Raw genomic sequence first — 27,171 nt, 5'->3', positions numbered from 1 at the left:
AGGAAGAATTAGGTTTCTGTTCCTTATTTAAGAACGAAAATGGTTAGAAGCATTAGATTTACCCTTAAATCTTTATCCTGAGGCAAAAAAACTCCCTTCCCCCCAGTGACAGTTGAAATTATTGAATCCAACTGTGAACCAAATAATTTATTACCTTGGAAAGAAAGAGATAGCAATCTGGACATAGAAGTCATATCAGCATTCCAAGATTTAAGCCACAAAGCTCTTCTAGCTAAAATAGCTAAAGACATAGATTTAACATCAATTTTGATGATAACAAAAGATGGCATCACATATGAAATTATTAGCATGTATAATCAAGTTAACAATGCTAGACAAATCATGATCCGATACTTGTTGCGCTAAAGCTTCCAACCAAAAAGTTGAAGCAGCTGCAACATCAGCCAAAGAAATTGCAGGCCTAAGAAGAAGACCTGAAACTAAATAAACTTTCCTTAGATAAGATTCAAGTTTCCTATCTAAAGGATCTTTAAAATAAGTACTATCTTCCATAGGACCATAGGAATAGTAGTATGTTTAGCAAGAGTAGAGATAGCCCCATCAACTTTGGGGATCTTTTCCCAAAACTCCAATCTAACTGCTGGCAAAGGATTACATTTTTTAAACCTTAAAAAAGGAATAAAAGAAGTACCAGGCCTATTCCATTCCTTAGAAATCTTATCAACAGTAACATCAGGAACTGGAAAAACCTCCTCATCAGAGGAGGATAATTCAGTATGTTGTCGGTCATTTGAAATTTCATCAACTTTATGAGAAGTTTTAAAAGACCTTTACATTTATTAGAAGGCGGGATGGCAGACAAATTAGAATCAGCAATAAATTCTTATAAATTCACAGATATATCTTGTACATTAGATATTAAAAGAACAGCAACAGGCAATGTACTATTACTGTTGGACACATTCTCTGCAAGTAAAAGTTTGTCATGACAACGTATTACAAACCACAGCTGGAGATATAATCTCCACAAGATTACAACAAATGTACTTAGCTTTGGTAGAACTGATATCAGTCAGCAGGATTCCAACAGTGATTTCTGAGACCGGATCAGATTGAGACATCTTGCAAATGTAAGAGAAAAAACAACATATAAAGCAAAATGATCAATTTCCTTTTATGGCAGTTTCAGGAATGGGAAAAAAATGCAAGCAGCCTAAGCCCTCTGATAGAGAAAAAAGGCAAGAGGCATATAGGAATGGGGTTTAAAATAATGAAAATATTTGGCCCTAAGTATGACGCACAAACAAACAGAATTTTTTTGGGCACTAACAACATCCGGAAATGACACACTCACGTCAATGAAGACGCAACCTTGTGAAAGGACTCGGCGTTGACAAAGACGCCGGAAATGACGATTTTGCGTCATCGAACGTAACTTCGCGCCAAAAAAATCTTGCGCCAAAAATGATGCAATATAGTTTGGCATTTTGCACCCTCGCGAGCCTAATTCTGCCCGAGAATTTTAAAATAACAGTAAATTGAAAAAAGACTAAACCCCAGGTAAGAAATAAATTTTCCTAAAAAAGGCATTTCCCAGATATGAAACTGGCAGTCTGCAAAAGGAAATATACTGAAACCTGAATCATGGCAAATATACAAGTACAATACAAATATTTAGAACTTTATATAAATACATAAAGTGCCAAACCATAGCTGAGAGTGTCTTAAGTAATGAAAACATACTTACCAAAAGACACCCATCCACATATAGCAGATATCCAAACCAGTACTGAAACGGTTATCAGTAGAGGTAATGGTATATGAGAGTATATCGTCGATCTGAAAAGGGAGGTAGGAGATGAATCTCTACGACCGATAACAGAGAACCTATGAAATAGATCTCCCGTGAGGAAAACCGTTGCATTCAAAAGGTGATACTCCCTTCACATCCCACTGATATTCATTGTACTCTGAGAGGAATCAGGCTTCAAAATGCTGAGAAGCGCATATCAACGTAGAAATCTTAGCACAAACTTACTTCACCGCCTCCATAGGAGGCAAAGTTTTTAAAACTGAATTGTGGGTGTGGTGGGGGTGTATTTATAGGCATTTTGAGGTTTGGAAAACTTTGCCCCTCCTGGTAGAATTGTATATCCCATACGTCACTAGCTCATGGACTCTTGCCAATTACATGAAAGAAATTAGAACTTTTCTTTTGAATATCTACCTCAGTAAAACTTGCCCTTTGCCAATTTTGAGCCATCATTTCTAAATTTTGTCTATTATCTGATTTTTAAATGATAGTTTACCAATAAGTAATGGAATGAGAACCAAGCTTACTACACTTTATCTATTTTCTAATATGTCCCAGTATTGTTAATCCTAGCAACATTATTTATCTTATTTTTAAAAATACCTGATTTGTAGGAAGGAAAAAAAAGTATTTGTTAGGAAGACTATAACTTTGTTTAACCTTTAAAAAGAATAAATGAATTTGTTTTGAATATCCATTAATTGCTCCATTTGTTGTTAATTGATCAATTCTATAAAATCAGGATTTGCAACAATAGCTAAATATTTGGAAATTCTATCATTTACATTTATTGGTCATGCTTTAATTTAAAATGACTCCTATCTTCTTAAGAGATTGTGGAATTTTAGACATCTGCATATGTAATAACGCAATTAAAGAGAATGGTTTAGTCTTATCTCTTTCAACTCCATATTAAAAAATAGGTAGTTTCCACAAGCCATTTATATTGATTTTACCCATACATATCAAATAGTTTAAACATAGGGAGGGAAGTGCTAATCCTCCAACAATTTTTGGAAACACTATTTTGTTTAAACAAAGTCTTGCTTAATTATCTCTCCAAGGAAATCTCTAACATTAAAGTCATTTTTATATATGAATTGGAAATGACAGGTACAGTAAAGTTAACATTAAACTTTCATGATTCAGACAGACAGAGCACTCACTTTTAAATTTACTTTTGTCATTAAAGGGACAAAAAACAAGTTGGGATAAAGACAAAATATAATAATATGTACTTGAATTACTTTACCTGCAAGTTTATACTGCAGTGCCTCACCATTAACCCTTTCTTTTAAGTTTCCGAATTGTACAGCTCTAACTCCCCCACACATTTCCTTCTATGGCTGCATCAAAGACTTTATCTACCTTTGCTTTGGTAGAACGTGCACACTCATCTGCTGGAGCATGTCTAGAAGCAAATAAGCAGCTGTGAACTTAGTTGAAATATGATGCCTGTGTTTCTGAAGGTAAACACTGATAAGGGGGTGAATCAGACTACTCAAGACAGCATGGCTATTTAAGTAGTTTTGCTTATGTTCCAACTCCCCCCCACACATTTCCTTCTATGGCTGCATCTATATCTACCTTTTTCTTTGGTAGAATGTAGGTGTGCACACTCATTATCTGCTGGAGCATTCCTAGAAGCAAATAAGCATCTGTGAATTCAGTTGAAATATGATGCCTGTGTTTCTAAAGCTAAACACTGATAAGGGGGTGGACCAGACTACTACAGACAGCATGGCTTGGTAAGTAATTTTGCTTATTTTTGAAAATTATTTTAAAATGCGTGCCAGCAATTTTCAAACAATTGCACAGATCTTAACATCTCAGTTGCAGGTTATGGGTCCTCCAGCTGGATAATGACCCAAAACATACCTCAAAAAGCCCAAGAATGAATGAGAAGAAAACACTGGAACGTTTCCGAAGTGACCTTCTGTGAGTTCCGATCTGAATCCCATTGAACATCTGGGGAAAGAGCTGAAAGGGACAGTCTAGTCCAAAACAAACTTTCATGATTCAGATAGGGCATGTAATTTTAAACAATTTTCCAATTTACTTCTATAACCAATTTTCTTTGTTCTCTTGGTATTCTTAGTTGAAAGCTGAACCTAGGAGGTTCCTATGCTAATTTCTGGGCCATTTAAGACCACCTCTTTTCTCAGGGCATTTTGACAGTTTTTCACCACTAGAGGGTGTTAGTTCATGTGTTTCATATAGATAAAACTGTGCTCACGCACATGGAGTTTCTAGGAGCCAGCACTAATTGACTAAAATGCAAGTCTGTCAAAAGAACTGAAATAAGGGGTGGTTTGCAGAGGCTTAGTTAATTACTATTCAGCTGCCGATTTGGTTAATTCCGAGAGCAAGCTCAGAAAAAGCGCTTTGAGTCCCACTGGGAGAAAGGCGCTATATAAATACTAGTTATTATTATTATAAGATAATCACAGAGGTAAAAAGTGTATTAATATAACAGTGTTGGTTATGCAAAACTAGGGAATGGGTAATAAAGGGATTATCTATCTTTTAAAACAATAAAAATTCTGGTGTACACTGTCCCTTGAAACTTACAGTTTGGAAAAGACACCCATTAAACCTGAGAGAACTGGAGCAATTTACCGAAGAAAAGGCCAAAATCACAGTCGAAAAGTGTAGAAATCTTATTCAGAACTACATGTGTTTGATTACAGTTATTGTCTCCAATGACGGTGCTACGAAATATTAAAGGGACAGTCAACACCAGAATTTTTGTTGTTTAAGAAGAAAGATAATCCCTTTATTACCCATTTCCCAATTTTGCATAACCAACACAGTTATAATAATACACGTTTTACCTCTGTGATTATCTTGTAACTAAGCCTCTGCAAACTGCCCTCTTGTTTCAGTTCTTTTGACAGACATGCAGTTTAGCCAATCAGTGCTCAGTCCTAGGTCACTTTACGTGCATGAGCTCAATGTTATCTATATGAAACATGTGAACTAATGCCCTCTAGTGGTCAAAATGTATTCAGATTAGAGGCAGTCTTCAAGGTCTAAGAAATTAGCATATGAACCTCCTAGTTTTAGCTTTCAGCTAAGAATACCAAGAAAACAAAGCAAAATTGGTGATAAAAGTAAATTGGGAAGTTGTTTAAAATTGCATGCCCTATTTAAAACATGTAAGTTTTTTTTGGACTTGACTGTCTCTTTAAGTTGAGTACCAATATTTGTGTCTGTGCCATTCTCATTTGTTTTACTGTTTAAAGTAATATGTGAAGTCATAAATAAAAAGTGAAGTTACTGTTCTATTACATTTGAAATAAAAAATGGTGGATAGTACCAAATACTTTTGTCAATATTTACTTAGTTCAGAGAAAATTGTGTGTTTTCCTAAAAAAGTAAAAGGGCACCAATACTATCAGTCACATCTGTATATGTCTCATGTCATTGACTCATCCGTTGAATTCAGCTAGTTACCTGTAGTACATTCCTCCACTGGAGCTGACTCTTTAACAAAGGATACCAAAAGAATAAAACAAATTTGATCCTAGATGTAAACTTAAAAGTTGTTTCAAAAATGAATGCTCTATCTAAATCATGAAAGTTTAATGTTTTGCTTTACTGTCCCTTTAATTGTTTGCAAAAAACTGTGTATAAAATAAATGTTTCAAAAGCAGTTACACATCATTATGCAAAATATGTTTTGAGTTCATAAAAACACTCCTTAAAAAACGTTTTTTTTTGGTATTTATCTTATCACTTTGGATGTAGCCAATTAGGACACAGATAAATTAGGTTTTTTTATATTTAACAAGCTATGTATATGTAGAATGTATGGAGGTCAGAGTTATGGATTTCCTAAAATGGTCTCCAGCCTATTTGGGACTGATGGGAAAAAAATAGTTTTCAGAGCTAAATTACATGGACAAAAACAGGCAAAATAATTAATAAAAGTGCATTGCAATGTGTATGAATATTCAAACACTTAAATGGATATGAATATATATATATATATATATATATATATATATATATATATATATATATATATATATATATATATATATACAGGGAGTGCAGAATTATTAGGCAAATGAGTATTTTGACCACATCATCCTCTTTATGCATGTTGTCTTACTCCAAGCTGTATAGGCTCGAAAGCCTACTACCAATTAAGCATATTAGGTGATGTGCATCTCTGTAATGAGAAGGGGTGTGGTCTAATGACATCAACACCCTATATCAGGTTTGCATAATTATTAGGCAACTTCCTTTCCTTTGGCAAAATGGGTCAAAAGAAGGACTTGACAGGCTCAGAAAAGTCAAAAATAGTGAGATATCTTGCAGAGGGATGCAGCACTCTTAAAATTGCAAAGCTTCTGAAGCGTGATCATTGAACAATCAAGCGTTTCATTCAAAATAGTCAACAGGGTCACAAGAAGCGTGTGGAAAAACCAAGGCGCAAAATAACTGCCCATGAACTGAGAAAAGTCAAGCGTGCAGCTGCCAAGATGCCACTTGCCACCAGTTTGGCCATATTTCAGAGCTGCAACATCACTGGAGTGCCCAAAAGCACAAGGTGTGCAATACTCAGAGACATGGCCAAGGTAAGAAAGGCTGAAAGACGACCACCACTGAACAAGACACACAAGCTGAAACGTCAAGACTGGGCCAAGAAATATCTCAAGACTGATTTTTCTAAGGTTTTATGGACTGATGAAATGAGAGTGAGTCTTAATGGGCCAGATGGATGGGCCCGTGGCTGCATTGGTAAAGGGCAGAGAGCTCCAGTCCGACTCAGACGCCAGCAAGGTGGAGGTGGAGTACTGGTTTGGGCTGGTATCATCAAAGATGAGCTTGTGGGGCCTTTTCGGGTTGAGGATGGAGTCAAGCTCAACTCCCAGTCCTACTGCCAGTTTCTGGAAGACACCTTCTTCAAGCAGTGGTACAGGAAGAAGTCTGCATCCTTCAAGAAAAACATGATTTTCATGCAGGACAATGCTCCATCACACGCGTCCAAGTACTCCACAGCGTGGCTGGCAAGAAAGGGTATAAAAGAAGAAAATCTAATGACATGGCCTCCTTGTTCACCTGATCTGAACCCCATTGAGAACCTGTGGTCCATCATCAAATGTGAGATTTACAAGGAGGGAAAACAGTACACCTCTCTGAACAGTGTCTGGGAGGCTGTGGTTGCTGCTGCACGCAATGTTGATGGTGAACAGATCAAAACACTGACAGAATCCATGGATGGCAGGCTTTTGAGTGTCCTTGCAAAGAAAGGTGGCTATATTGGTCACTGATTTGTTTTTGTTTTGTTTTTGAATGTCAGAAAGGTATATTTGTGAATGTTGAGATGTTATATTGGTTTCACTGGTAAAAATAAATAATTGAAATGGGTATATATTTGTTTTTTGTTAAGTTGCCTAATAATTATGCACAGTAATAGTCACCTGCACACACAGATATCCCCCTAAAATATCTATAACTAAAAACAAACTAAAAACTACTTCCAAAACTATTCAGCTTTGATATTAATGAGTTTTTTGGGTTCATTGAGAACATGGTTGTTGTTCAATAATAAAATTAATCCTCAAAAATACAACTTGCCTAATAATTCTGCACTCCCTGTATATATATATATATATATATATATATATATATATATGTGTTAAATAAAAGCAAACAAAAAAATCAACAGATTGTGTTAAAAAAACAGCACTTTATTTGTTTTCTTGCAAAATGAGCACTTAGAAGTTCTCAGTGTAACCACTGTCACCAGCTTGATAATAGAGCAAACATTCTGAGAAATTAACTGCCTCTACTTTTAGCATGGCAAGAACTGACTTCCTGTTTCTCTAGCATTCGATGAATAGTAAACCAGCTCATATTACTCTGGAATATTTATTACATCAAGCTAGATATGCCTTCCAATAGAGACCTCAACCCCCTCGTAGGGCTGTAACAGGAAGTAATGGATACTGCACAAATTAAGTTAAAAAATCATCCCTTTCTATTAGGTATAAGCCTCTGCTTAGTGCTTGTTTTGCAACAATGAAATTAAAGAAAAGTGTAGGACCTAATTAGGGACGAAACAAATTAAGGGGGAATTTATTCTGAAGGAAGGAAAGAGTGGAAAGGGTTAAAGGGGGAGTGTTGTTTTCTGACAGTGTGGGAATGATGGGAGGAGATTCAGAAGTGATAAAAGGAAAGGTAAACAGAAAGTAAATCACTAACCTGTTTTTTGTCTTACAGGTGTCATCATGGAGAGGTCCAAGAGGTCTGCTAAGGCTCCAAGGAGGTTTGATGAGGAGGAGGATGCATCTGGAAAGAAGAAGAGGACAGTTGTTACAGTAGCTGGTGATGTTGTGGGCATTTCTGACCCTCCTAGTGTCTCTACTCTTTCTTCTTTGACTATCCCTGCTTCTTCCCCTGCAGTAATTTCTGCTGCTGGGGCGCCTGTTGTTTCCACTGCCTTTCTTCCTATCTATTCTATCCCTGTGTCTAGCCCTTCTGGTCCTATTTTTTCTGCTCCTGTATCCCTTCCTAACCTGGTGTCCTCTTCTGTTACCTCCTTCCCTGTCTCTACTCTAACTCAGGGCCCTCTGGATTTTCCTACCCGTTTTTCTGTTGTGGGGCTGCCAGGGGCTTCCCTCCCGGTTCCCAGTGTTCCCCCTCCCAGGTCCCTAGTGGCTGCATTTGCGGCGGACCTGGCGAGGGGGGCAGCGGATGCCACGCTGCTTCACTCCCCGGAGCTCCGCTTTTCTCAGCGGAGCCCCGTTAGGTCACCCTCGCCTGGCTTTGTGTCAGGCCAGCAGGGTATGGAAGGTAGGCCGGGGGCTCCTTTCCTGGAGCCGCGTGGTGAGCTGAGTGTCTCCTCCCCTGCTGCCTCTTTCGCGCGCGCGCCCGGCATTGCTCCGCCCCTCACTGTGCCGGCCGCCATTTTAGATTTTCAGGTCGTTCACTTCAGCGGCAGTGAGGCAGCGGGCATGTCGGGCGTGAGTGCGGCAGAGGTCGCAGGCGGTTCCGGAATCGGGAAGGTGAGTGGAGCACCACGGGGGGGCAGGGGGTCCCGCGGGTCTCTTACCCGCTCGGTTAGGACCGTGGTTGGAGGGGTTGGGGGAGGGAGGGGTCGAGGCAGTGTGAGGGGGGCGGGAAAAGGTGTCGCAGGACAGAAACCTTGTTCATCTGGCATGGCTAAGCATGTTTCCCCTAGGCAACGAGCAGGTGTAGGGGCTGGATCGTTAGAGACTTTATCAGGCGTAGATAAGCCTGTTCTCACTGGGAAGCGAGCATTCCCGGGGCCAAGAGCTTCAACCATAGGAGAGAAAGAGGCAGGATGTTTAAGAGGAGATGTTAGGAGATCAGTAGCAGGCGTAGATAAGCCTGTTTCCCCTAGGCAACGAGCAGTTCAAGGACAGGATAGTTTATCTTCGGAAAGGGATTTAGTGTTTCAAACAAGAAGTGATTTGAGAACTGTGGCAGGCAGGGAACAGCCTGTGGTGACAGAAGAAAGAGCAGGGAGGGTGCCAGTTGGGAATTTTGTTACACCTAAGAGAAACCTAACAGGTGTAAGAGTAGGTCATATGAACCTTATGTCTAACCTTCAAAAAAGATTGCTAGCTAAGAATAGGGTCAGGATTAATGTGGGGACTGGTTTTTCTGAGGAGGTGGCTGGGGGGTCTGCTGGGCCGTCTGCTACTTCCTGTGGTGCTCCCTCCGTTTCTTCTATTTTGCAGGTTGGAAACCATAACAGGCTCATGGAGGAGGTGAACAGTGGGATGCAGGAGAGGGCGCTGTCTGGGCGCAGCGAAGGAACCTCGGTGAGCAGCGTAGCAGGGACATCGGAGGTGGCGGCATCTGCAGCGTCAGGGCCTGGTAAGTTGTTAACCGCACCACACCTTAGAGAGAGCGAGTCCTCCACTTCTGGGGATTCGGATAGCTCCACGAGTCTTAAGGATGAGGGACATAGGCAGTTGTTTAAAAAAATTCGTAAATTAGTAGGTAGGACGCCCAAGGAAGGAAGTGGGGGAAAAAGTCAGTCAGGTGGTGTAATGGTGGGGTCTTCCAGTTTGACGACAGTACAGGAGCCTAGTAAGGGTAAAAAATCCAGGGTAGCGGGGACAGCGGACACGTATCCCTGCATAATTAATTCCTTACATTCTCACTTGAAACCCAAGATAGCTAGGAAGATTAGAGAGGGGCGGTATGTTAAAATCTTTGAATTATCTAGGGCAGCGTATCAGGTTAGGGAAATGGCAGAGGATGGGACAGGTGACAAAAAGATAAAGAGACCTGAGACGTATCAGGAGTGGATGAGGTGCTTTAGAGTGCTTGCGTCATGTTATATTGAAGCGAACCCAGGCCAGGCGGTGAATATACTAAAATACATGGAGGTCATTGATGACATCCATGAGCGAGGGAAAGGAACAGCTTGGCGTCAATATGACGCCCAGTTTCGCAGAACGTTAGAGGCAAATCCAGTCCTGACTTTTGGGATGAAGGAGATGGACTTATGGTCCAATCTTGATCTCATGGAAGGGACAATAGCGGTTGCAGAGAAACCGACGGTTTCTGGGCAACAGAATCGCACATTTCGGAGAAAAGGGGGTAGGGAATGCTGGCGGTTCCATGAGAAGCTGTGTGACAGGGGTATGCAGTGTCTTTTTAGGCACGTATGTATATATTGCGGGGGGGCTCATCCGGGAAATGACTGTGCTCGGAAGAGGGACAGCTTTAGCGGCGAACAGCAGGCCAGACAGGGTGCGTTAGGCAGGGGTGCGTTCTCCGGTGGGCACCGCAGCAATAGTTAAATTTTTTACTGTTTAGGGGATAGGGCATTCTTAAGTTCAGAAGTTTTGTTTGCAGTTGCGAAGTTAGGCACTAAGGGTGTCATTTTGTGAGTGTTTATAGCAGTTGACGTTTACTTACGTGGGCAGGTTTTTCAGTTAAGTTAAGGGATCCGGGCTAAAGGTAGGATAGGCCTGCGCTGGAGAGGGAGGTAATGCTTGTCCAAACGTATTTTTGGCAGGTGGCGAATTCTGGGGAGCAGCGTTAAGGCTATTAAAGGGCGCATTGGCTCCTAGGACTTGGCAGGCTTACGGCAGCGCTTGGGGTGAGTGGGGCGAGTTTTTGAGGGTGTATGGTGCCACATGGAGGACTCCTTCGGTGGCGTTGTTTATTAGCTGGCTTGGGGCAATGGAGTTGGCAGGGGTTTCGGCGGGAGTCATAGGAGGTAAGGTGGCTGCAGTTGCTTTTTTCTCAAAATTATATGGGGTGGAGGATGTAACCAGGACCTTTATAGCTAGGACCGCATTAAAAGGGGTTCGTAGGTTAGGGGGCAGACGCAAGGATATGAGAGAACCAATTACGAGGGCTAGATTGGCGCAGCTGATAGGACAATTAGATGGTGTTTGTGATTCCAAGTTTGAGGTCTATTTGTTTGCGGTAGCTTTTTCGTTAGCATACTTTGCAGCTCTCAGGATAAGCGAGTTGGTGTCCAGATCCAGAAGTTTACAGGGTGCAGGATTGTTGAGGGAGCATGTGAGAGTAGAGGATAGGGCGGTGTTAGTTTTTGTTGCTAGATCGAAGACAGATCAGGCAGGGAAGGGTAGATGGCTCAACTTGCTGTCGCAGGTGGAGCCGTCTATTTGTCCGGTACAGCTATGCTGTAGGTTCATAGCAGTTAGGCCCGATGTGAGTGGCCCCTTTTTGGTGCATGAGGATGGCTCTTATTTGTCACAGTTTCAGTATAGGGCAGTTTTAAGAAAAGTTGTGCTTGAATTGGGATGGGATCCGGCAGTCGTGGCGCCGCATTCGTTCCGGATAGGTTCGGCTACGGATGCGGCCATGGCAGGACAGTCTGAGGCGCAGATAAAGGCATTGGGGAGGTGGTCGTCAGCACAATACAAAAAGTACATTAGGCCACTTAGTCAGCATTAGTTTGATTTAGAGTTTCTGTGGTTTTTTCGAAAATGTTGTGTTATGGTTGGGTGTTTGGGAAGCCAGGACTTTATGGTTGTCAATGTTTTTCAGGTCAGGTTGCAGCTTGCAGGCGAATATGGGTGGTCGGACATTCATATATCCATTGGGCGGCTATTCAGGCTGCGTCTCAGCCGGGAGGACAGCAGTTGGGACTGCCGTCCGCGAGGGTATCTATTAGATGGTTAGGCAGGAGAGGCATGATGTGGCGGCACTTACCTGAGCAAGTAGCAGAGGCTAGGAGAAGATGGGGCAAGCCGCACGTCATTCTTCTTCATCTTGGAGGCAACGATGTAGGGACTATGCCTATGGGGGATTTGTCGGACATAATGGTGTCTGACATCAAATGGTTGCAGACTCAATTTCAAGGGGTTACGATCATATGGTCTAAGATTGTCTCAAGGAATGTTTGGAGACATATGGCCACCAGGAAAGCGGGTTTCCGGGTGAAGAGGAAGCTGAATAGGGATGTAGGCAGGGTAGTATTAGCAGCAGGTGGTAAGGTGGTGTCTCATGAGAACATCAAAATTGATGATGTGAGTCTGTTCAGGAGGGATCAAGTTCATCTGTCGGATAAGGGTATGGACTTGTTTTTGGAGAACGTCAGGCAGGTCCTGGCTTCCTGTGTGTGTTAGGTGGGGGCAAGAGTACCGTGTCCTCTTTTGGGGTGGCGGAAAGGGGTGTGGCATCAAAGATATTTGAGGACAAGGATAGAGGGAAGGGACAGTGAGAGTGGAGGACCCTAGTCGCCGAGGGGCTAGGGATTGGTCGGCTCGCTGGGCGATCTTCCTTGAGCGAACAAGTAGGCGGAATGAGGGCGTCCTCATTCCCAGGGCGGCCACACCCCTTAGTGGGTTGTTAGGACAGGGTATCTTGCCAGCTAGGAGCAGTTGTTATTGATTCAATTAGTTAATTAGGTTAATAAAGCAACCCCTCCCCCCGTTGGGGGAGGTCGGTTTTTTCTTCCCAAACCCTGAGTGTTGTGTTTTTATTTAGGGGTATGGGGTATTAATTTGTTGGTTCATATTGTATTCTTGTATGGATTCAAGTAAGAAATTTATCCCCTTAGAAAAGTGTAGGACCTAATTAGGGACGAAACAAATTAAGGGGGAATTTATTCTGAAGGAAGGAAAGAGTGGAAAGGGTTAAAGGGGGAGTGTTGTTTTCTGACAGTGTGGGAATGATGGGAGGAGATTCAGAAGTGATAAAAGGAAAGGTAAACAGAAAGTAAATCACTAACCTGTTTTTTGTCTTCCCTCCCAGCCCTCCCTGTGGTTTATGTTATTCCTTTATAGGCGATGAAGCGGATTGATGGCGGTTCGTATTTAAGCTGGCTTAGTTTCCCTTGGCAGGGGGCTGCATAATCATGTGGACCTTGGTAAGCCCATGGGCAGTAATAGTAGTATGGGGTCTCCCGTCGGAACTAACAGTCTTTTGGCTGGGGGACCGATGTCTATCCAGTTTGGAGACCCCGCAACCCGGTAGGTAGTTGGGAGTTGGCATGGCGTCATGCTTTCTCAGGGCGGAAAGGGGTGTGGCATCAAAGATATTTGAGGACAAGGATAGAGGGAAGGGACAGTGAGCGTGGAGGACCCTAGTCGCCGAGGGGCTAGGGATTGGTCGGCTCGCTGGGCGATCTTCCTTGAGCGAACAAGTAGGCGGAATGAGGGCGTCCTCATTCCCAGGGCGGCCACACCCCTTAGTGGGTTGTTAGGACAGGGTATCTTGCCAGCTAGGAGCAGTTGTTATTGATTCAATTAGTTAATTAGGTTAATAAAGCAACCCCTCCCCCCGTTGGGGGAGGTCGGTTTTTTCTTCCCAAACCCTGAGTGTTGTGTTTTTATTTAGGGGTATGGGGTATTAATTTGTTGGTTCATATTGTATTCTTGTATGGATTCAAGTAAGAAATTTATCCCCTTAATGTTTTATAAAGTTGATCATTTACCATACAAAGAGAAACCATTCAAACTATTGTTTTTGAAATATATTTTTATTTGCTGAAAAAGCACTAACATCCTATATTCCAATATAAGTACAGTCAATATTTTTCTTCAATAATTATAACATATAGTAAAAATAAAATATACTGTACAAAATCATCTGTTTTCAATATTTCCAACCCTTACAAAATTATTTCACATTGTCATAGGCTTCTAACTAAACCTTGAAATATTTAGACCACGTTCTTTAAAAAATATACTGTACAAGGGTAGCTCTTAACACAATAACTGCTTATAATACTGTTCAAAAATTATAATACAAAATTTACAGTTTTGAAATGACAAAAATATTCTAAATATAACAAATAGGGGTGGGGTTTTCTACTGGGGATTAGATGCAATATTGTTAGCAAGACTTATAGCTTTACACATTTATTTTCTCCTGCATTTATGTACAATAATATCTATTTTTTTCTAACAATTGCAAGGTACAATAATTATTTAAAGGACCAATCAACGCAGTAGAATTACATAATTAACAAGAACAACGATATAGCACTTACTCTGAATTTCAAATAAGCAGTGGTTTTTATTCTGTCAAATTTATTTATTTTATTTTCCGGCCCCCTGTATCATGTGATAGGCAACAGCCAATCACAGACTGGAATATGTATACCCTGTGTGCTTGTGCGCACATGCTCAGTAGAATCTTGTTCCCTAGAAAGTGTGTATATAAAAAGACTTTCCAATTTTCTTCCATTATCAAATTTTGCACAGTCTCTTAAAATTAAATGTTCTATCTGAATCATAAAAGTATATTTTGACTTTAGTGTCCCTTTAAAAGCAGATACATTTAGGTAGAATAGTCATTTATAAACCTTTTGGAAATGTGTTGCCAGTCTGTCTGGCATTGGGGGTTTTAATAAACTACCTACAAACAACTAAATTTCATTTCAATATTGTACATACATATAATGTTCCATGTTTAAAAATGTCCCAAAAAAGTCATCCATAATCAAATGGAAAATCTATAGCAAATAAATATATTTAATGTTCTTGCATCATAAAACAAATTTGTTCTGCAGCAAAAAAGGTTCATTTGAAGATTAATTATAGTTAAAACACTTAGAGGCAGATTCTATTCCACATTCATACACATTTGGACTAAAATGTAATCTAACTTCCAATTTCCTTTTATCATCAAATGTGCTTTGTTCTCTTGGTATTCTTTGTTGAAAGCTAAACTTAGGTAGGCTCATATGTTAATTTCTAGGCCCTTGAATGCCTTCTCTTATCTCAGTGCATTTGGCAGTTTTTCACAGCTAGACATCGCTAGTTTACGTGTACCATATAGATAACATTGTGCTCACTTCTGTGGAGTTACATATGTCAGCACTGATTGGCTAAAATGCATGTCTTTTAAAAGAACTGAAATAAGGGGGCAGTCTGCAGAGGCTTATATAAAAGGTAATCACAGAGGTAAAAAATATATTAATATAACAGTGTTGGTTATACAAAACTGGGGAATGGGTAATGAAGAGATTATCTTTTTAAACAATACAATTTTTTGAGTAGACTGTCACTTTAAGAGTATTTCTGTTTGAATTTGAGTTCAGCTGAGAATGTAAACATCTTTCTTGCACTTTAAACTGCGTGCAAAGGGCAATTCTAGATATTTTTGATTGTTTTATACATAGCAATATATGTGAGACAACCATTTTAAAAATTCTAAATTAGTGTTTAAAGGGATACTAAACCCAATTTTTGTATTTCATGATTCAGATAGAGCATGAGATTTTAAGCACCTTTCTAATTTACTCCTATTATCATTTTTTCTTTGTTCTCATGCTATCTTGATTTGAAAAAGCAGTACTGTACGCTTTAGAGCCAGACCATTTTTTGTTCAGCACATGGGTAGCACTTGCTGATTTGTGGCTAAATGTAGCAAACTAATCAGCAGCTCTACCAAGGTGCTGAATTAAAAAATGGGCCGGCTCCTAACCTTTTATTACTGCTTTTTCAAATCAAGATAACATGAGAACAAAGAAAAATTGATAATAGGAGTAAATTAGAAAGTTGCTTATGATTGCATGCTCTATCTGAATCATGAAAGAAAAAATGAGGGGTTAGTATCCCTTTAATACATTTTTACATGACTTTAACACTACACTAGACTACATTCTCATCAAAACTGAAATACACAGACAATTTACATCTTAGGATAGAAACATATATATAATATACTTTTGTTGGCAAATATAATTGCAGTAAACGTTATCACAGATTTAGTGTTAGCATTTTTATGTGCACATGCATGTGAAACATAAGTAGATATTCTCAGTGCACCAGCATTTTAAATACTGTAGCTGATCAAAGAGCCAGTGGGGCTTGTATCATAACAGCAATTATGTAAATTGAGTCATTACCAGATGATAAGCACCTTAGACTTTGAGTAAGTGATGTGTTTAGAATGCTGATACACAGAGCATACTTAAGTACACTCCTAAAACAACTATAGCTTTTACTAGGAGCATTTTGCTAATACATGTAAACTGCAAAAAGGCTTCTATGCAAAACTGAAATGCAGTTGTGTGCATTCCAATTTTGGCCGACATATCCCTTTAAGACCAGTATTAACACAGATAACTAAAGGCTGTGGTGTTATCAGTTTGTTTCCACAACATTTTGTTTATAAAGTTAAAAGTCACAAAAACAATGTATCCTTGATCTACGTTGTCACAATCGACAAGGCACAGGCAAATCATCATTATTTAATATCAGAACTTGCTTTAACACAGAATTTAAAAGGAAATAATTAAGACTCTCCCATCTTTAATGCAGGACAGGTAAATTGTTGGATTATTTATGGGAGAAATAAAGATGAAGATTTAAAAATCTTTATAACAGAAACAGCAGCAACAGACAAATGTTCAAAATGATTTAGTGTAGAATAAAATTATAGATAAATTCTTAGTGGGAGGGGCATTTTGCATGCAGTACAATGTCTATAGCTGGCCTTGTGTTTATGGGTTTTCAAAGACACAAAAAAAATCGGAGTAAAATTTGTTTTCCCACTGTTTTGAACATATTTTATTAACATGTATTGCTACTCATGTGCAAGACATACACCAGATAAAGTTACTTACCAGAAGGGTCTAGTTCTAACTATGTATTTAACTACTTTGCAGAGGATAAACACAGTTTGCAATAAGCATTCATTTAAAGGGACAGTTCACCCAAAAATGTCCTCCCCTTTAAATTATTCCCAATGATCCATTTTACCTGCTAGAGTGTATTAAATTGTATACAAGTAGCTCCTTTACTCTTATTTCAACATTTGAAAAAGCTGATTTAGCCTGTGGTATAGCCACCTAAACTGAAAGTTTCAATACTCGAGTATATGCTGTTGACAAGCCTAAGTAAACACAGCTAGCAGAAGAAGTTACACTCTCAGTGGGGTGCATAATAGTTAAAGGGACACCGAACCCACATTTTTTCTTTCGTGATTCAGAGCAGGAAATGTTAAGCAACTTTCTAATTTACTCCTATTATCAAATTGTCTTCATTCTCTTGGTATCTTTATTTAAAATGCAAGAATGTAAGTTTAGATGCCGGCCCATTTTTGGTGAACAACCTGGGTTGTCCTTGCCGATTGGTGGATAAATTCATCCACCAATAAAAAAGTGCTGCCCAGGTCTGAACAAAAAAAAAGCTTAGATGCCTTCTTTTTCAAATAAAGATAGCAAGAGAACAAAGAAAAATTGATAATAGGAGTAAATTAGAAAGTTGCTTAAAATTGCATGCTCTATCTGAATCATAAAAGAAAGTCAGTGTCCCTTTAAGTAATAAAATGATAATTTTCCATTGTTCTCTCTATGTATTGAGCTTTGGTGTTCCAGACAAATATAGGATAAGGAAGTAAGTCTGTGTACACAAAGTTATAACCTAATGAGATCTGATATCACCTTTAAGTTCAAGGCTGTGGTCTCAAAGCACAATACCAGCTATTTCATAAACACAAACTTTAAAATGTAATTTCTCAAATATTTTATACTCTGCAGCTGGTATAACAAGTAATTTAAAATACATTAATGGAAAAACAATTTTACACTATACTGTCCCTTTAACTCAATATTAAAAGGATAGGAAAGGCAAAACTAAACTTGCATGAGTCAGATAGAGAATGTCATTTTAAGACACTTTTAAAATCACTTCTATTTTCAAATGTGCTTCGTTCTCTTGTATCCATTGTTGAAAATGAATATGCACATATCCTACACTAGTGGGAGCTAGCTGGTGATTGGTGCCTGCACACATTTGTCTCTTGTGATTCGTTAACTAGATGTGTTCAGCTATCGGACAGTAGTTCAATGATGTTGCTTCAGCAAAGGATAGCGAGAGAATGAAGCATATTTGATAATAAAAGCACATTTGAAAGTTGTTTTGTATGTTATATCTGAATCATTAATTACATTTTTGGTATTTCCTGATCCTTTAAGTCTTCTGATAAAATGTTAAATTAAGGAAAATAAAGCAACAATTTTAAATACTTTAATTTTAAAAGTAATAATAATCAAGTATGGGGAAATTTACCTGAGCCTGTAACATTCTACACAATAATTGGTTAGCCCTGATCACATGCACATTTACATCTGTCCATAATAGGACACAGGAAAGGAATCCAGAGATATGAATTCCACCAGGTTTTTCAAGAGGTTTAATACAAAACCGTCTAAAATATGTTAACAAAATGAGAGTTACATTATTTTAAACCATTTCTTAGCTAATGCAGTGTTTAATTACTGATATATACAATGAGTTTAATATCCCTTTAATGATAAAGGGCCGGATTACAAGTTGAGCGGTAGTTAACGCTCTCGCTCGAGCTCTAACTCTACTAGAAGTAAGTATTTTACGTGCATTGGGTAGGGCTTGTATTACAAGTTGAAAGGAAACAGTTTTTGCTCATGCGCTAACCGGATGTGCGTAAAAATCCAAATTTGAATATCACGCATGCGATAATGTATTCACCCATAGAAGTCAGTGGAGCAAAAAAAAAACACCCTACTTGCACGTAAACCCGATAACATATTCTCAAGTGCGCTAACCTGACATGAAAATATGGCTGTTTCACATTCCAATGTAAATATTACATTAATATGATTTTTTATGTTTTCATCTACTTAACGGCAAACCCCTCCAATGCACTTCTATATATGTCTATATATGTATTTATGTTTGTGTATATATATATATATAAATACATATATACACATTAATACATATGTGCACACATATATACATACACATACATATTTAGACATGTATATGTTATTTATGTATCTCAATTTTAAAGCCCTTTGTCTGACTTTTTTTTTTCTAACTCCTGAGACCTTATATCTTTGAGCCCTTATAACTTTTTTTAAAATAATTTTTATTAGACAGTGTTAATATGAGTGTAACTGCACTTTCTTATGTATGTTTTGTGACATTTATTTTTTTCCAAAAAACAGTTATTCAGAGGTCTAAGGACATGGTAATCATTCTAGCATAAATTGTGACTGCTCTTACACATTCATGTTTCAAATTTTCACACTTTCAACTTGTAATACGAGCGGTAAATCTGATGTGCAAACAGCCGCAATAAACCCCTTGTAATCTTTTCACAAATGAGAGAATTTTATTATTAGACTAGAATATCCCTTTAACACAGAAGGACTGTCCATGAGTTAATAACTAAGATCTAAATTATCTGCTGTCTTCATGGAAACTAGTCTAAGGACATTGCAGTAAAGAATGTATTTATACTCTAAAGCTTTAGCCCATTTGTTTTCTTTATATTCCAGGCTTCATACAGATAGGCTTGTTTACAGAAATATTGTATCATTCTAACACTTTCTCATTGTCTGCATTATCTAACCAGCAATTTCACTGTATAAGAAGCAAGTTGAATGTCTGTGCACTTGCATAATAGCACATCTGCATACAGAGAGAGAACAAAGTATGTACAGTTGTTTTATTGGAGCGTTCATCAGTGTACCAAGCACATCTGACATCTCATATCTATGTGCCAAGTTCATGTTACATTGTATCTAGGCACTGAAAATACAGCCTGCATCAACTGCCCAAGAATCATTCATCTCAAATGAACTAAATGTAGAAATACACCAAGGTGAATTATCTCTATTTATTTACCAGACGGAACGGCTGTATTTGTTACTCACAAGGGCAGAGAAACTCGTTCTGATTGAAGCCACAGTTCTTCTGGGATAATGTCCTTTGGACAGACAAAACAAAAGTAGAGCGCTTTGGCAAATCACAACTCCTCCATGTTTACAGAGAGGAAAAAAGAAGCTTTTAAACCAAATAACACTATCCCTACCATGAAGGGTTCAGTGATATGTTGGGGTTGCTTTGCTGCCACGGGCATTGGGTACCTGGAATCTGTGCAGGGCACGATAAAATCAGAAGACTATCAAGGCATTCTGGACGGAAACACACTGCCCAGTGTTAGAAATTTGTGTCTCAGTAGTAGGTTGGTCATGGGTCCTCCATCAGGATAATGACCCAAAACACACCTCAAAAAGCCCCCAAGAATGGATGAGAAGACAACACTGATCTGAGTCCAGGGGGTCTATTTAAGAAGCAGCGGATGCTGCCTCCGACCCACTCCGCTTCAGTTCCGGCTGAAGCGGAAGTTAAGAAGTAGCAGTCCTAAGACCGCTGCTCCTTAACTTGTCCGCCACCTCTGAGGTGGCGGACAGCAATCCACCCAATCAAATACGATCGGGCTGATTGACAATGACACCCCCTGCTAGTGGCCAAATGGCCGCAAATCTGCAGGGGGTGGTATTGCACCAGCAGTTCACAAAGAACTGCTGGTGCAATGATAAATGTCAGCATTTATCGATGTGCGGTGGACATGATCCGCTATATCGGATCATGTCCATCCGCACATTAATAAATGGACCCCATTATCTGAATCCCATTGTACATCTGTGGAAACAGCTGAAACTCGTAATTGGGAAAATGCACCCATCAAACATGAGAGAACTGGAGCAGTTTATTTAAAAAGAGTGGACCAAAATTCCATTCAAAAAGTGTAGAAATCTTATTCAGAGCTACAGAAAGTGCTTAATTGCAGTTATTGTCTCCAAAGGCTGTGATACAAAATATTAGGTTAAAATAAGAGTACCAATATTTCTGTCTGTGACATTCTCATTTGTTTTATTGCTTAAAGTAATATGCGAAATTATAAATCAAAAGTAAAGTTTATTTTATATTACATTTGAAATAAAGAATGGTGAATACCAAATACTTGTGTGTTTTCCTAAATAATCAAAGTATATCACACCGTTTCAGACAACAAATTAATCCAGAACATTTCCCTGGTCTAGATTCAAAAATTGTGCAATGTAGAATACAGTGGCCTCTATTTAACAAAGTCTGGTGAACCTGATCCGACAGTGCGGATCAGGTCCGCCACACCTCGCTGAATGTGGAGAGCAATACGCTCTCCGTATTCAGCATTGCACCAGCAGCTCACAAGAACTGCTGATGCAACGCTGCCCCCTGCTAACTTGCGGCCAATGGGTCGCCAGCAGGAAGGTGTCAATCAACCCGATCGTACTCGATTGGGTTGATTTCCGGCGATGTCTGTCCGCCTGCTCAGAGCAGGCAGACAGGTTATGGAGCAGCGGTCTTTGTGACCACTACTTCATAACTGCTGTTTCTGGCGAGTCTGAAGACTCGCCAGAAACACGGACTGTCAAGCTCCTTTCGGAGCTTGATAGATAGGCCCCCATGTCTTGATAAATGTATTTTATTCAGTAGAAGGAGCATTTATTAATGTTGTTCCTCAGGGGTGAGTTCTAGTGACTGTTTTGTTTAACATTTATCAGCAATGTCAGCAATGGGCTACAGTGGGTTAACAGATGATACAAAAACATGTAATAGAGTTAGCTTTCTAATGGGAATGGATCAAATGAGAAGTGATATCAAAAATTGGAGTTTTGAACAAATGACTGGAATCTTAAATTCAGTATCACAAAGTGCAAAAATTATGCATTTAGGAAAGAAAAATTAGAAGTTTAAATTGCAGATTCAATGGCACTTTTCTGACTGTTGCAAAAAAGGAACAGGACTTGGGCATCATTTTTATAAATGCAGTATTACAGCAAGTAAGGCCAGTAGAACAATTGAATGTATTGGTAGAGGTATTTGCAGCATGAATAGTAAGGTTCTTATGCCACTTTACAGATCATTAAGCCTCATCTTTCTTGTGTATTGTGTACAGTTCTGGAAGTCATACCTTCAGAAGGAAATAAACTGGAAACTGTTCAAAGGAGAGATACCAAAATGGTAAATGGTCTAAAAAAAAAAAAAAAAGACGATGGGGCCCATATATCAAGCTCAGAACGTAGCTTGTGGGCCCGTGTTTCTGGCGAGTCTTCAGACTCACCCGAAACACCAGCTATGAAGCAGCGGTCTAAAGACTTCTGCTCCATAACCCTGTCCACCTGCTCTGATGAGGCGGACAGAAATAGCCGGAAATCAACCCGATCAACCATAAATATGCATAGCTTAGCTTAGAGCAGGGGTCGCCAACCTTTCGGACCTCAGGGACCACTAAACTCACAACTTTAAATCCTGTGGACCACTAACATGATTTTTTTTTTTTAAAAGGTACAAACCTCTATAATGTGTGCGTGTATATATATATATATATATATATATATAATGGGTAAAGGAAAGTTAGTAAAGTGCACTATATTAGTAAGCTCCCATTATGGGAATGATTCTCAACTCTCACTTGCAAGATTGCAGTATATGCCCAAAGACAAGGGATAAAACAGTCCGTTGAAAAGGTAAACTTAACACTGAGTTCAAATGTTTGCACACTCTTGCCCCGGACTCTTCAGACAAAACAACAGCACAAAAGGAGTATGCCATATATGTTTAGCATTGCCACAGTAAATTCATTGGCTATACTCACTGCATCAAATGCGGTGCTGCGTTGTCACAATCCTTCCGGCTCCGTGTGCTGCAAACAGATCCCCGTTGCTCACCGCTCCTTGCAGAATCCTCTGTGCCGATTCAGTGTGTTTCTCAATTCCCACAGTGCGCGTCCGATGACGTATGCACAGCCGGTCACGTGGTATGCGGTGTCCAATCGGTGTATCCCTTTTCCTCGTCTTCAGTAGATAGCCAGCAGACGTAAACAGGGCTGTACATACAGGCGAGTCCAAACCCAGCCTGATAAGTGAGAGGCTTCCGAGCCTAGGGACCCCAGATACTGGCGTAATGAAATGATCAGTAGAAAGAAATCCAGGGTCAAAGAATTAAAAATAAAATCCAAACTTTATTGAAGTCCACTTGTGGATAAAAAACCATGGGGGTCAAAAACATACAGCACTCAGCACTTGTTGTTTCCAGCTGACATGTTTCGGTGTAGTACCGTAATCATAGCTGATGGAATACACAAGTGCTGCTTCATTTAAAAGCAAAGTAAAATTCTGATTGGTTAATAACAAATACAAACCTACGTGTGAGTGTGTGAACAGGTGATTGTATCAAAAGTTAACCTATTACATACCAAAAGAATAGAAACTTAAGTTGTGAATGAAAATGTACATTATGTATATTAATAGTTATAAAAGCTTAACTATTAGATTTCAAAGCTAAACCAAAGCATAGGTTCATACTGCCATAACGGAAAACATACTTAATTTCCATTAATTTAAATAATTTAAATATCTAGGCAGGTACCCCTAATCCTATAAGATATAGTAATTTATAAGGGGGGAGAGCAAACGTTATTTTCTGGTTATTGGTGCTCAGCTTTATGCTTAGTATTGTTTATTTAAAATAGTGTAAATAAACTATATGAGTGATGTAGAGAACTGCAAAAGAATATAGTAACATGTAGTAACACCATCTATCGTTCTTATCTCTCTGGTCAAAACAAAGTTAAAGAGCATAGGACTGTAGCAACACATATAAATGCCATAGACCATCTCTGGATGTGGTAAAAATTAGTGTGTATAGCTAACAGTTGCTATCAGTGTTTACAACCAAACTCGTATAGGATTAGCACTATATAAATAAAAATGAAGAGTAGGGATTTAAAATAACCCAACTAACTAAAGCCTTTTCATTATATTTTATTGTAAGGACTTAATAGACTAAATAGTGTACGGTTAAGCAAATATATATATAAAGTTCTTGGGAGTATTTTTTGGGGTATTATTATAAGTATTTAGTATCCCACTACTTCCAGTAATTAATCAGGTCATATTCTGAATTAAGTCCCTTGGGGACACGAGTTTGTAACTTAAAAATCCAGAACATCTCCCTTTTACCTAAAATGTGGGATCTATCTCCTCCACGTAGGGGAATAGTAACTTTTTCAATGGCTTCCCATCTTGGTGTTGCACTACTCTGATTATGTACAGTTTTAAAATGTTTAACTAGTGGGGTACTGGCCTCTCCAATTTTGATAGTAGAAAGGTGATTACGAATCCTTGTATTGACCTCTGTACTAGTGAGCCCTACATACTGAAGATGACATTCTGTGCATGTAAGTAAATAAATAACATAGGAGGATGTACAGTTTAGGCACGCCTGCATAGCTTAGCTTAGAGCAGGGGTCGCCAACCTTTCGGACCTCAGGGACCACTAAACTCACAACTTTAAATCCTGTGGACCACTAACATGATTTTTTTTTTTAAAAGGTACAAACCTCTATAATGTGTGCGTGTATATATATATATATATATATACATATATACACACACACATACTGTACATAACTAGTATAACCATAGCTAACTTTACATTATGTATATATTTACACATTTGCAAGAATATTTTTTTGGAATTAACTAACTGAATGACAAAACTGAGAGAATACTTCCAAATGACAGATGAAGGGTGAGTGCCAACGTTTGAGCTGGAAACAGAGAGGCAGAAAGAGGGAAAAAAAGAATTATGTTTAAAAGCACCACAAGACTTCCAAGTTACCTCCCCAGTTTGAATTATTATTAACTACCTATGATCATAGACAGACATTAGAGTCATAAATTAAGTTTATATCAGAAAGCTCTCAATATAGATGTGAGCTAACCACGACTGATGTTACTGGCAATTACTATAATACTGGTGATATATGGCTGATCTGCTGGATGGCAATTACAGGAATTCAGGTGGAATGGCTTTGTGCACGAGAAAATTATTAGAATGAAAAATAATTAATATTTAATCCAAAAAAAAAAAAAAAGCCCCTACAATTGTTATTGTTTAAAAAGATAGATAACGCCTTTACTACCCATCAGCCAGCTTTGCACAATCAACATTGTTATATTAATATACTTTATAACATTTAAACCTCTTATTTTCTGCCGGTTGCTAAGCCACTACAGACAGCTTCTTATCACATGCTTTTTTATTTGCTTTTCACAACAAGAGACTGCTAGTTCATGTGGGCCATATAGATAACATTGTGCTCACGCCTATTGAGTTATTTAAGAGTAAGCACCACAAATTGGCTAAATTGCAAGTCAATAGATAATAAATAAAAATTCCTGTGTCAGAAGATACTTGGATACAAGGTAATTACAGAGGTAAAAAGTATATTAATATAACTGTGTTGGTTATGCAAAACTGGGGAATGGGAGATAAAGGGATTATCTATCTTTTAAAACAATAAAAATTCTGGTGTAGTGTGATTCTGCCCAGACTCAGGTGTGCACTTAATTACACTGTTTTTTTATTTTTTATTTTTAGCTCTTGTTAAAGTAGTTAATTGTTCCTTTATGTTTTTCTTGTTGTAGATATAGTATTCATATGGAAAAAATTTCAGACTCTCAGTGATTATCTCTTGAGCTCAACCAACTGTACTGTTAATAAACGTCAAACTTGAACGCATTCTTCACAAGAGATGACTGGACTCATAAATATACTAAACAACAAAAAAGTATTGTTGCACATCCAACCACTTAAGTCCACATATTTATAGCATATTTATATATACTTCTGTCTGCTAAATATACTTACATAGTTCAAATAAGATTGGGATAAACATCTCACAATAATATTGACTTTTGTGGTGTGCTTAGCCAAAAAAACCCTTGTTGTATCTTTTGAATAGGGAGTTGACCAAATCCCCCCCCCCCCCCCTTTTTTTGGTTAATGCACACCACCCAGCCCAGGTGTGTTCCAGACAAATTAACTGTGGTATACATATAAAGCTAGAGAGTTTCATTCTGTGTAGACATGATTTGCTGCAGTGTGGAAACTGATTAGTGTTAGGACCAGTCTATTGTGGGACACCTTGTAAGTGGTGACTGGCTTTGCAGAATATGATCATATTGTGTGACTAAGATCCCTATTTTAATTTAAATTTAAACAGGCAATTTTTTGCAGCATAAATATAAGTCAATATTATTGTGAGATGTTTATCCCAATCTTATTTGAACTATGTAAGTATATTTAGCAGACAGAAGTTTTCATTTAAATTTAAAAGCATATTTAACAGGCAATGCATAAATATAAGTTAATATTATTGTGAGATGTTTATCCCAATCTTATTTGAACTATGTAAGTATATTTAGCAGACGGAAGTATATATAAATATGCTATAAATATGTGGACTTAAGTGGTTGGATGTGCACCAATACTTTTTTTGTTGTTTTGTAATTGTTTTGGTCACTTTGGTAGCACTCCCATAATATGTGTGTTAAGATTAAACAGTCCTTTTGTGGTGTGCTTAGCCAAAAAGAAACCTTGTTGTATATTTTGAATAGGGAGTTGACCAAATCCCCCCCCCCTTTTTGGTTAATGCACACCACCCAGCCAAGGTGTGTTCCTGACAAATTAACTGTGGTATACATATAAAGCTAGGGAGTTTCACTCTGTGTAGACATGATTTGCTGCAGCGTGGAAACTGATTAGTGTTAGGACCAGTCTATTGTGGGACACCTTGTAAATGGTGACTGGCTTAGCAGAATATATTCATATTGTGTGACTAAGATCCCTATTTTAATTTAACTTTAAACAGGCAATTTTTTGCAGCATAAATATAAGTCAATATTATTGTGAGATGTTTATCCCAATCTTATTTGAACTATGTAAGTATATTTAGCAGACAGAAGTTTTCATTTAAATTTAAAAAGCATATTTAACAGGCAATGCATAAATATAAGTCAATATTATTGTTAGATGTTTATCCCAATCTTATTTGAACTATGTAAGTATATTTAGCAGTCAGAAGTATATATAAATATGCTATAAATATGTGGACTTAAGTGGTTGGATGTGCACCAATACTTTTTTGTTGTTTTGTAATTGTTTTGGTCACTTTGGTAGCACTCCCACAATATGTGTGTTAAGATTAAACAGTCCTTTTGTGGTGTGCTTAGCCAAAAAAAACCTTGTTGTATCATAAATATACTACTCATAGTTCTGCAATATGTACCTGCATTACTCTAAACTGTGATT

Source organism: Bombina bombina, chromosome 9 (assembly GCF_027579735.1).
Source record: "Bombina bombina isolate aBomBom1 chromosome 9, aBomBom1.pri, whole genome shotgun sequence".
NCBI lineage: Eukaryota > Metazoa > Chordata > Amphibia > Anura > Bombinatoridae > Bombina > Bombina bombina.
Note: the sequence above shows the minus strand (reverse complement) of the source record.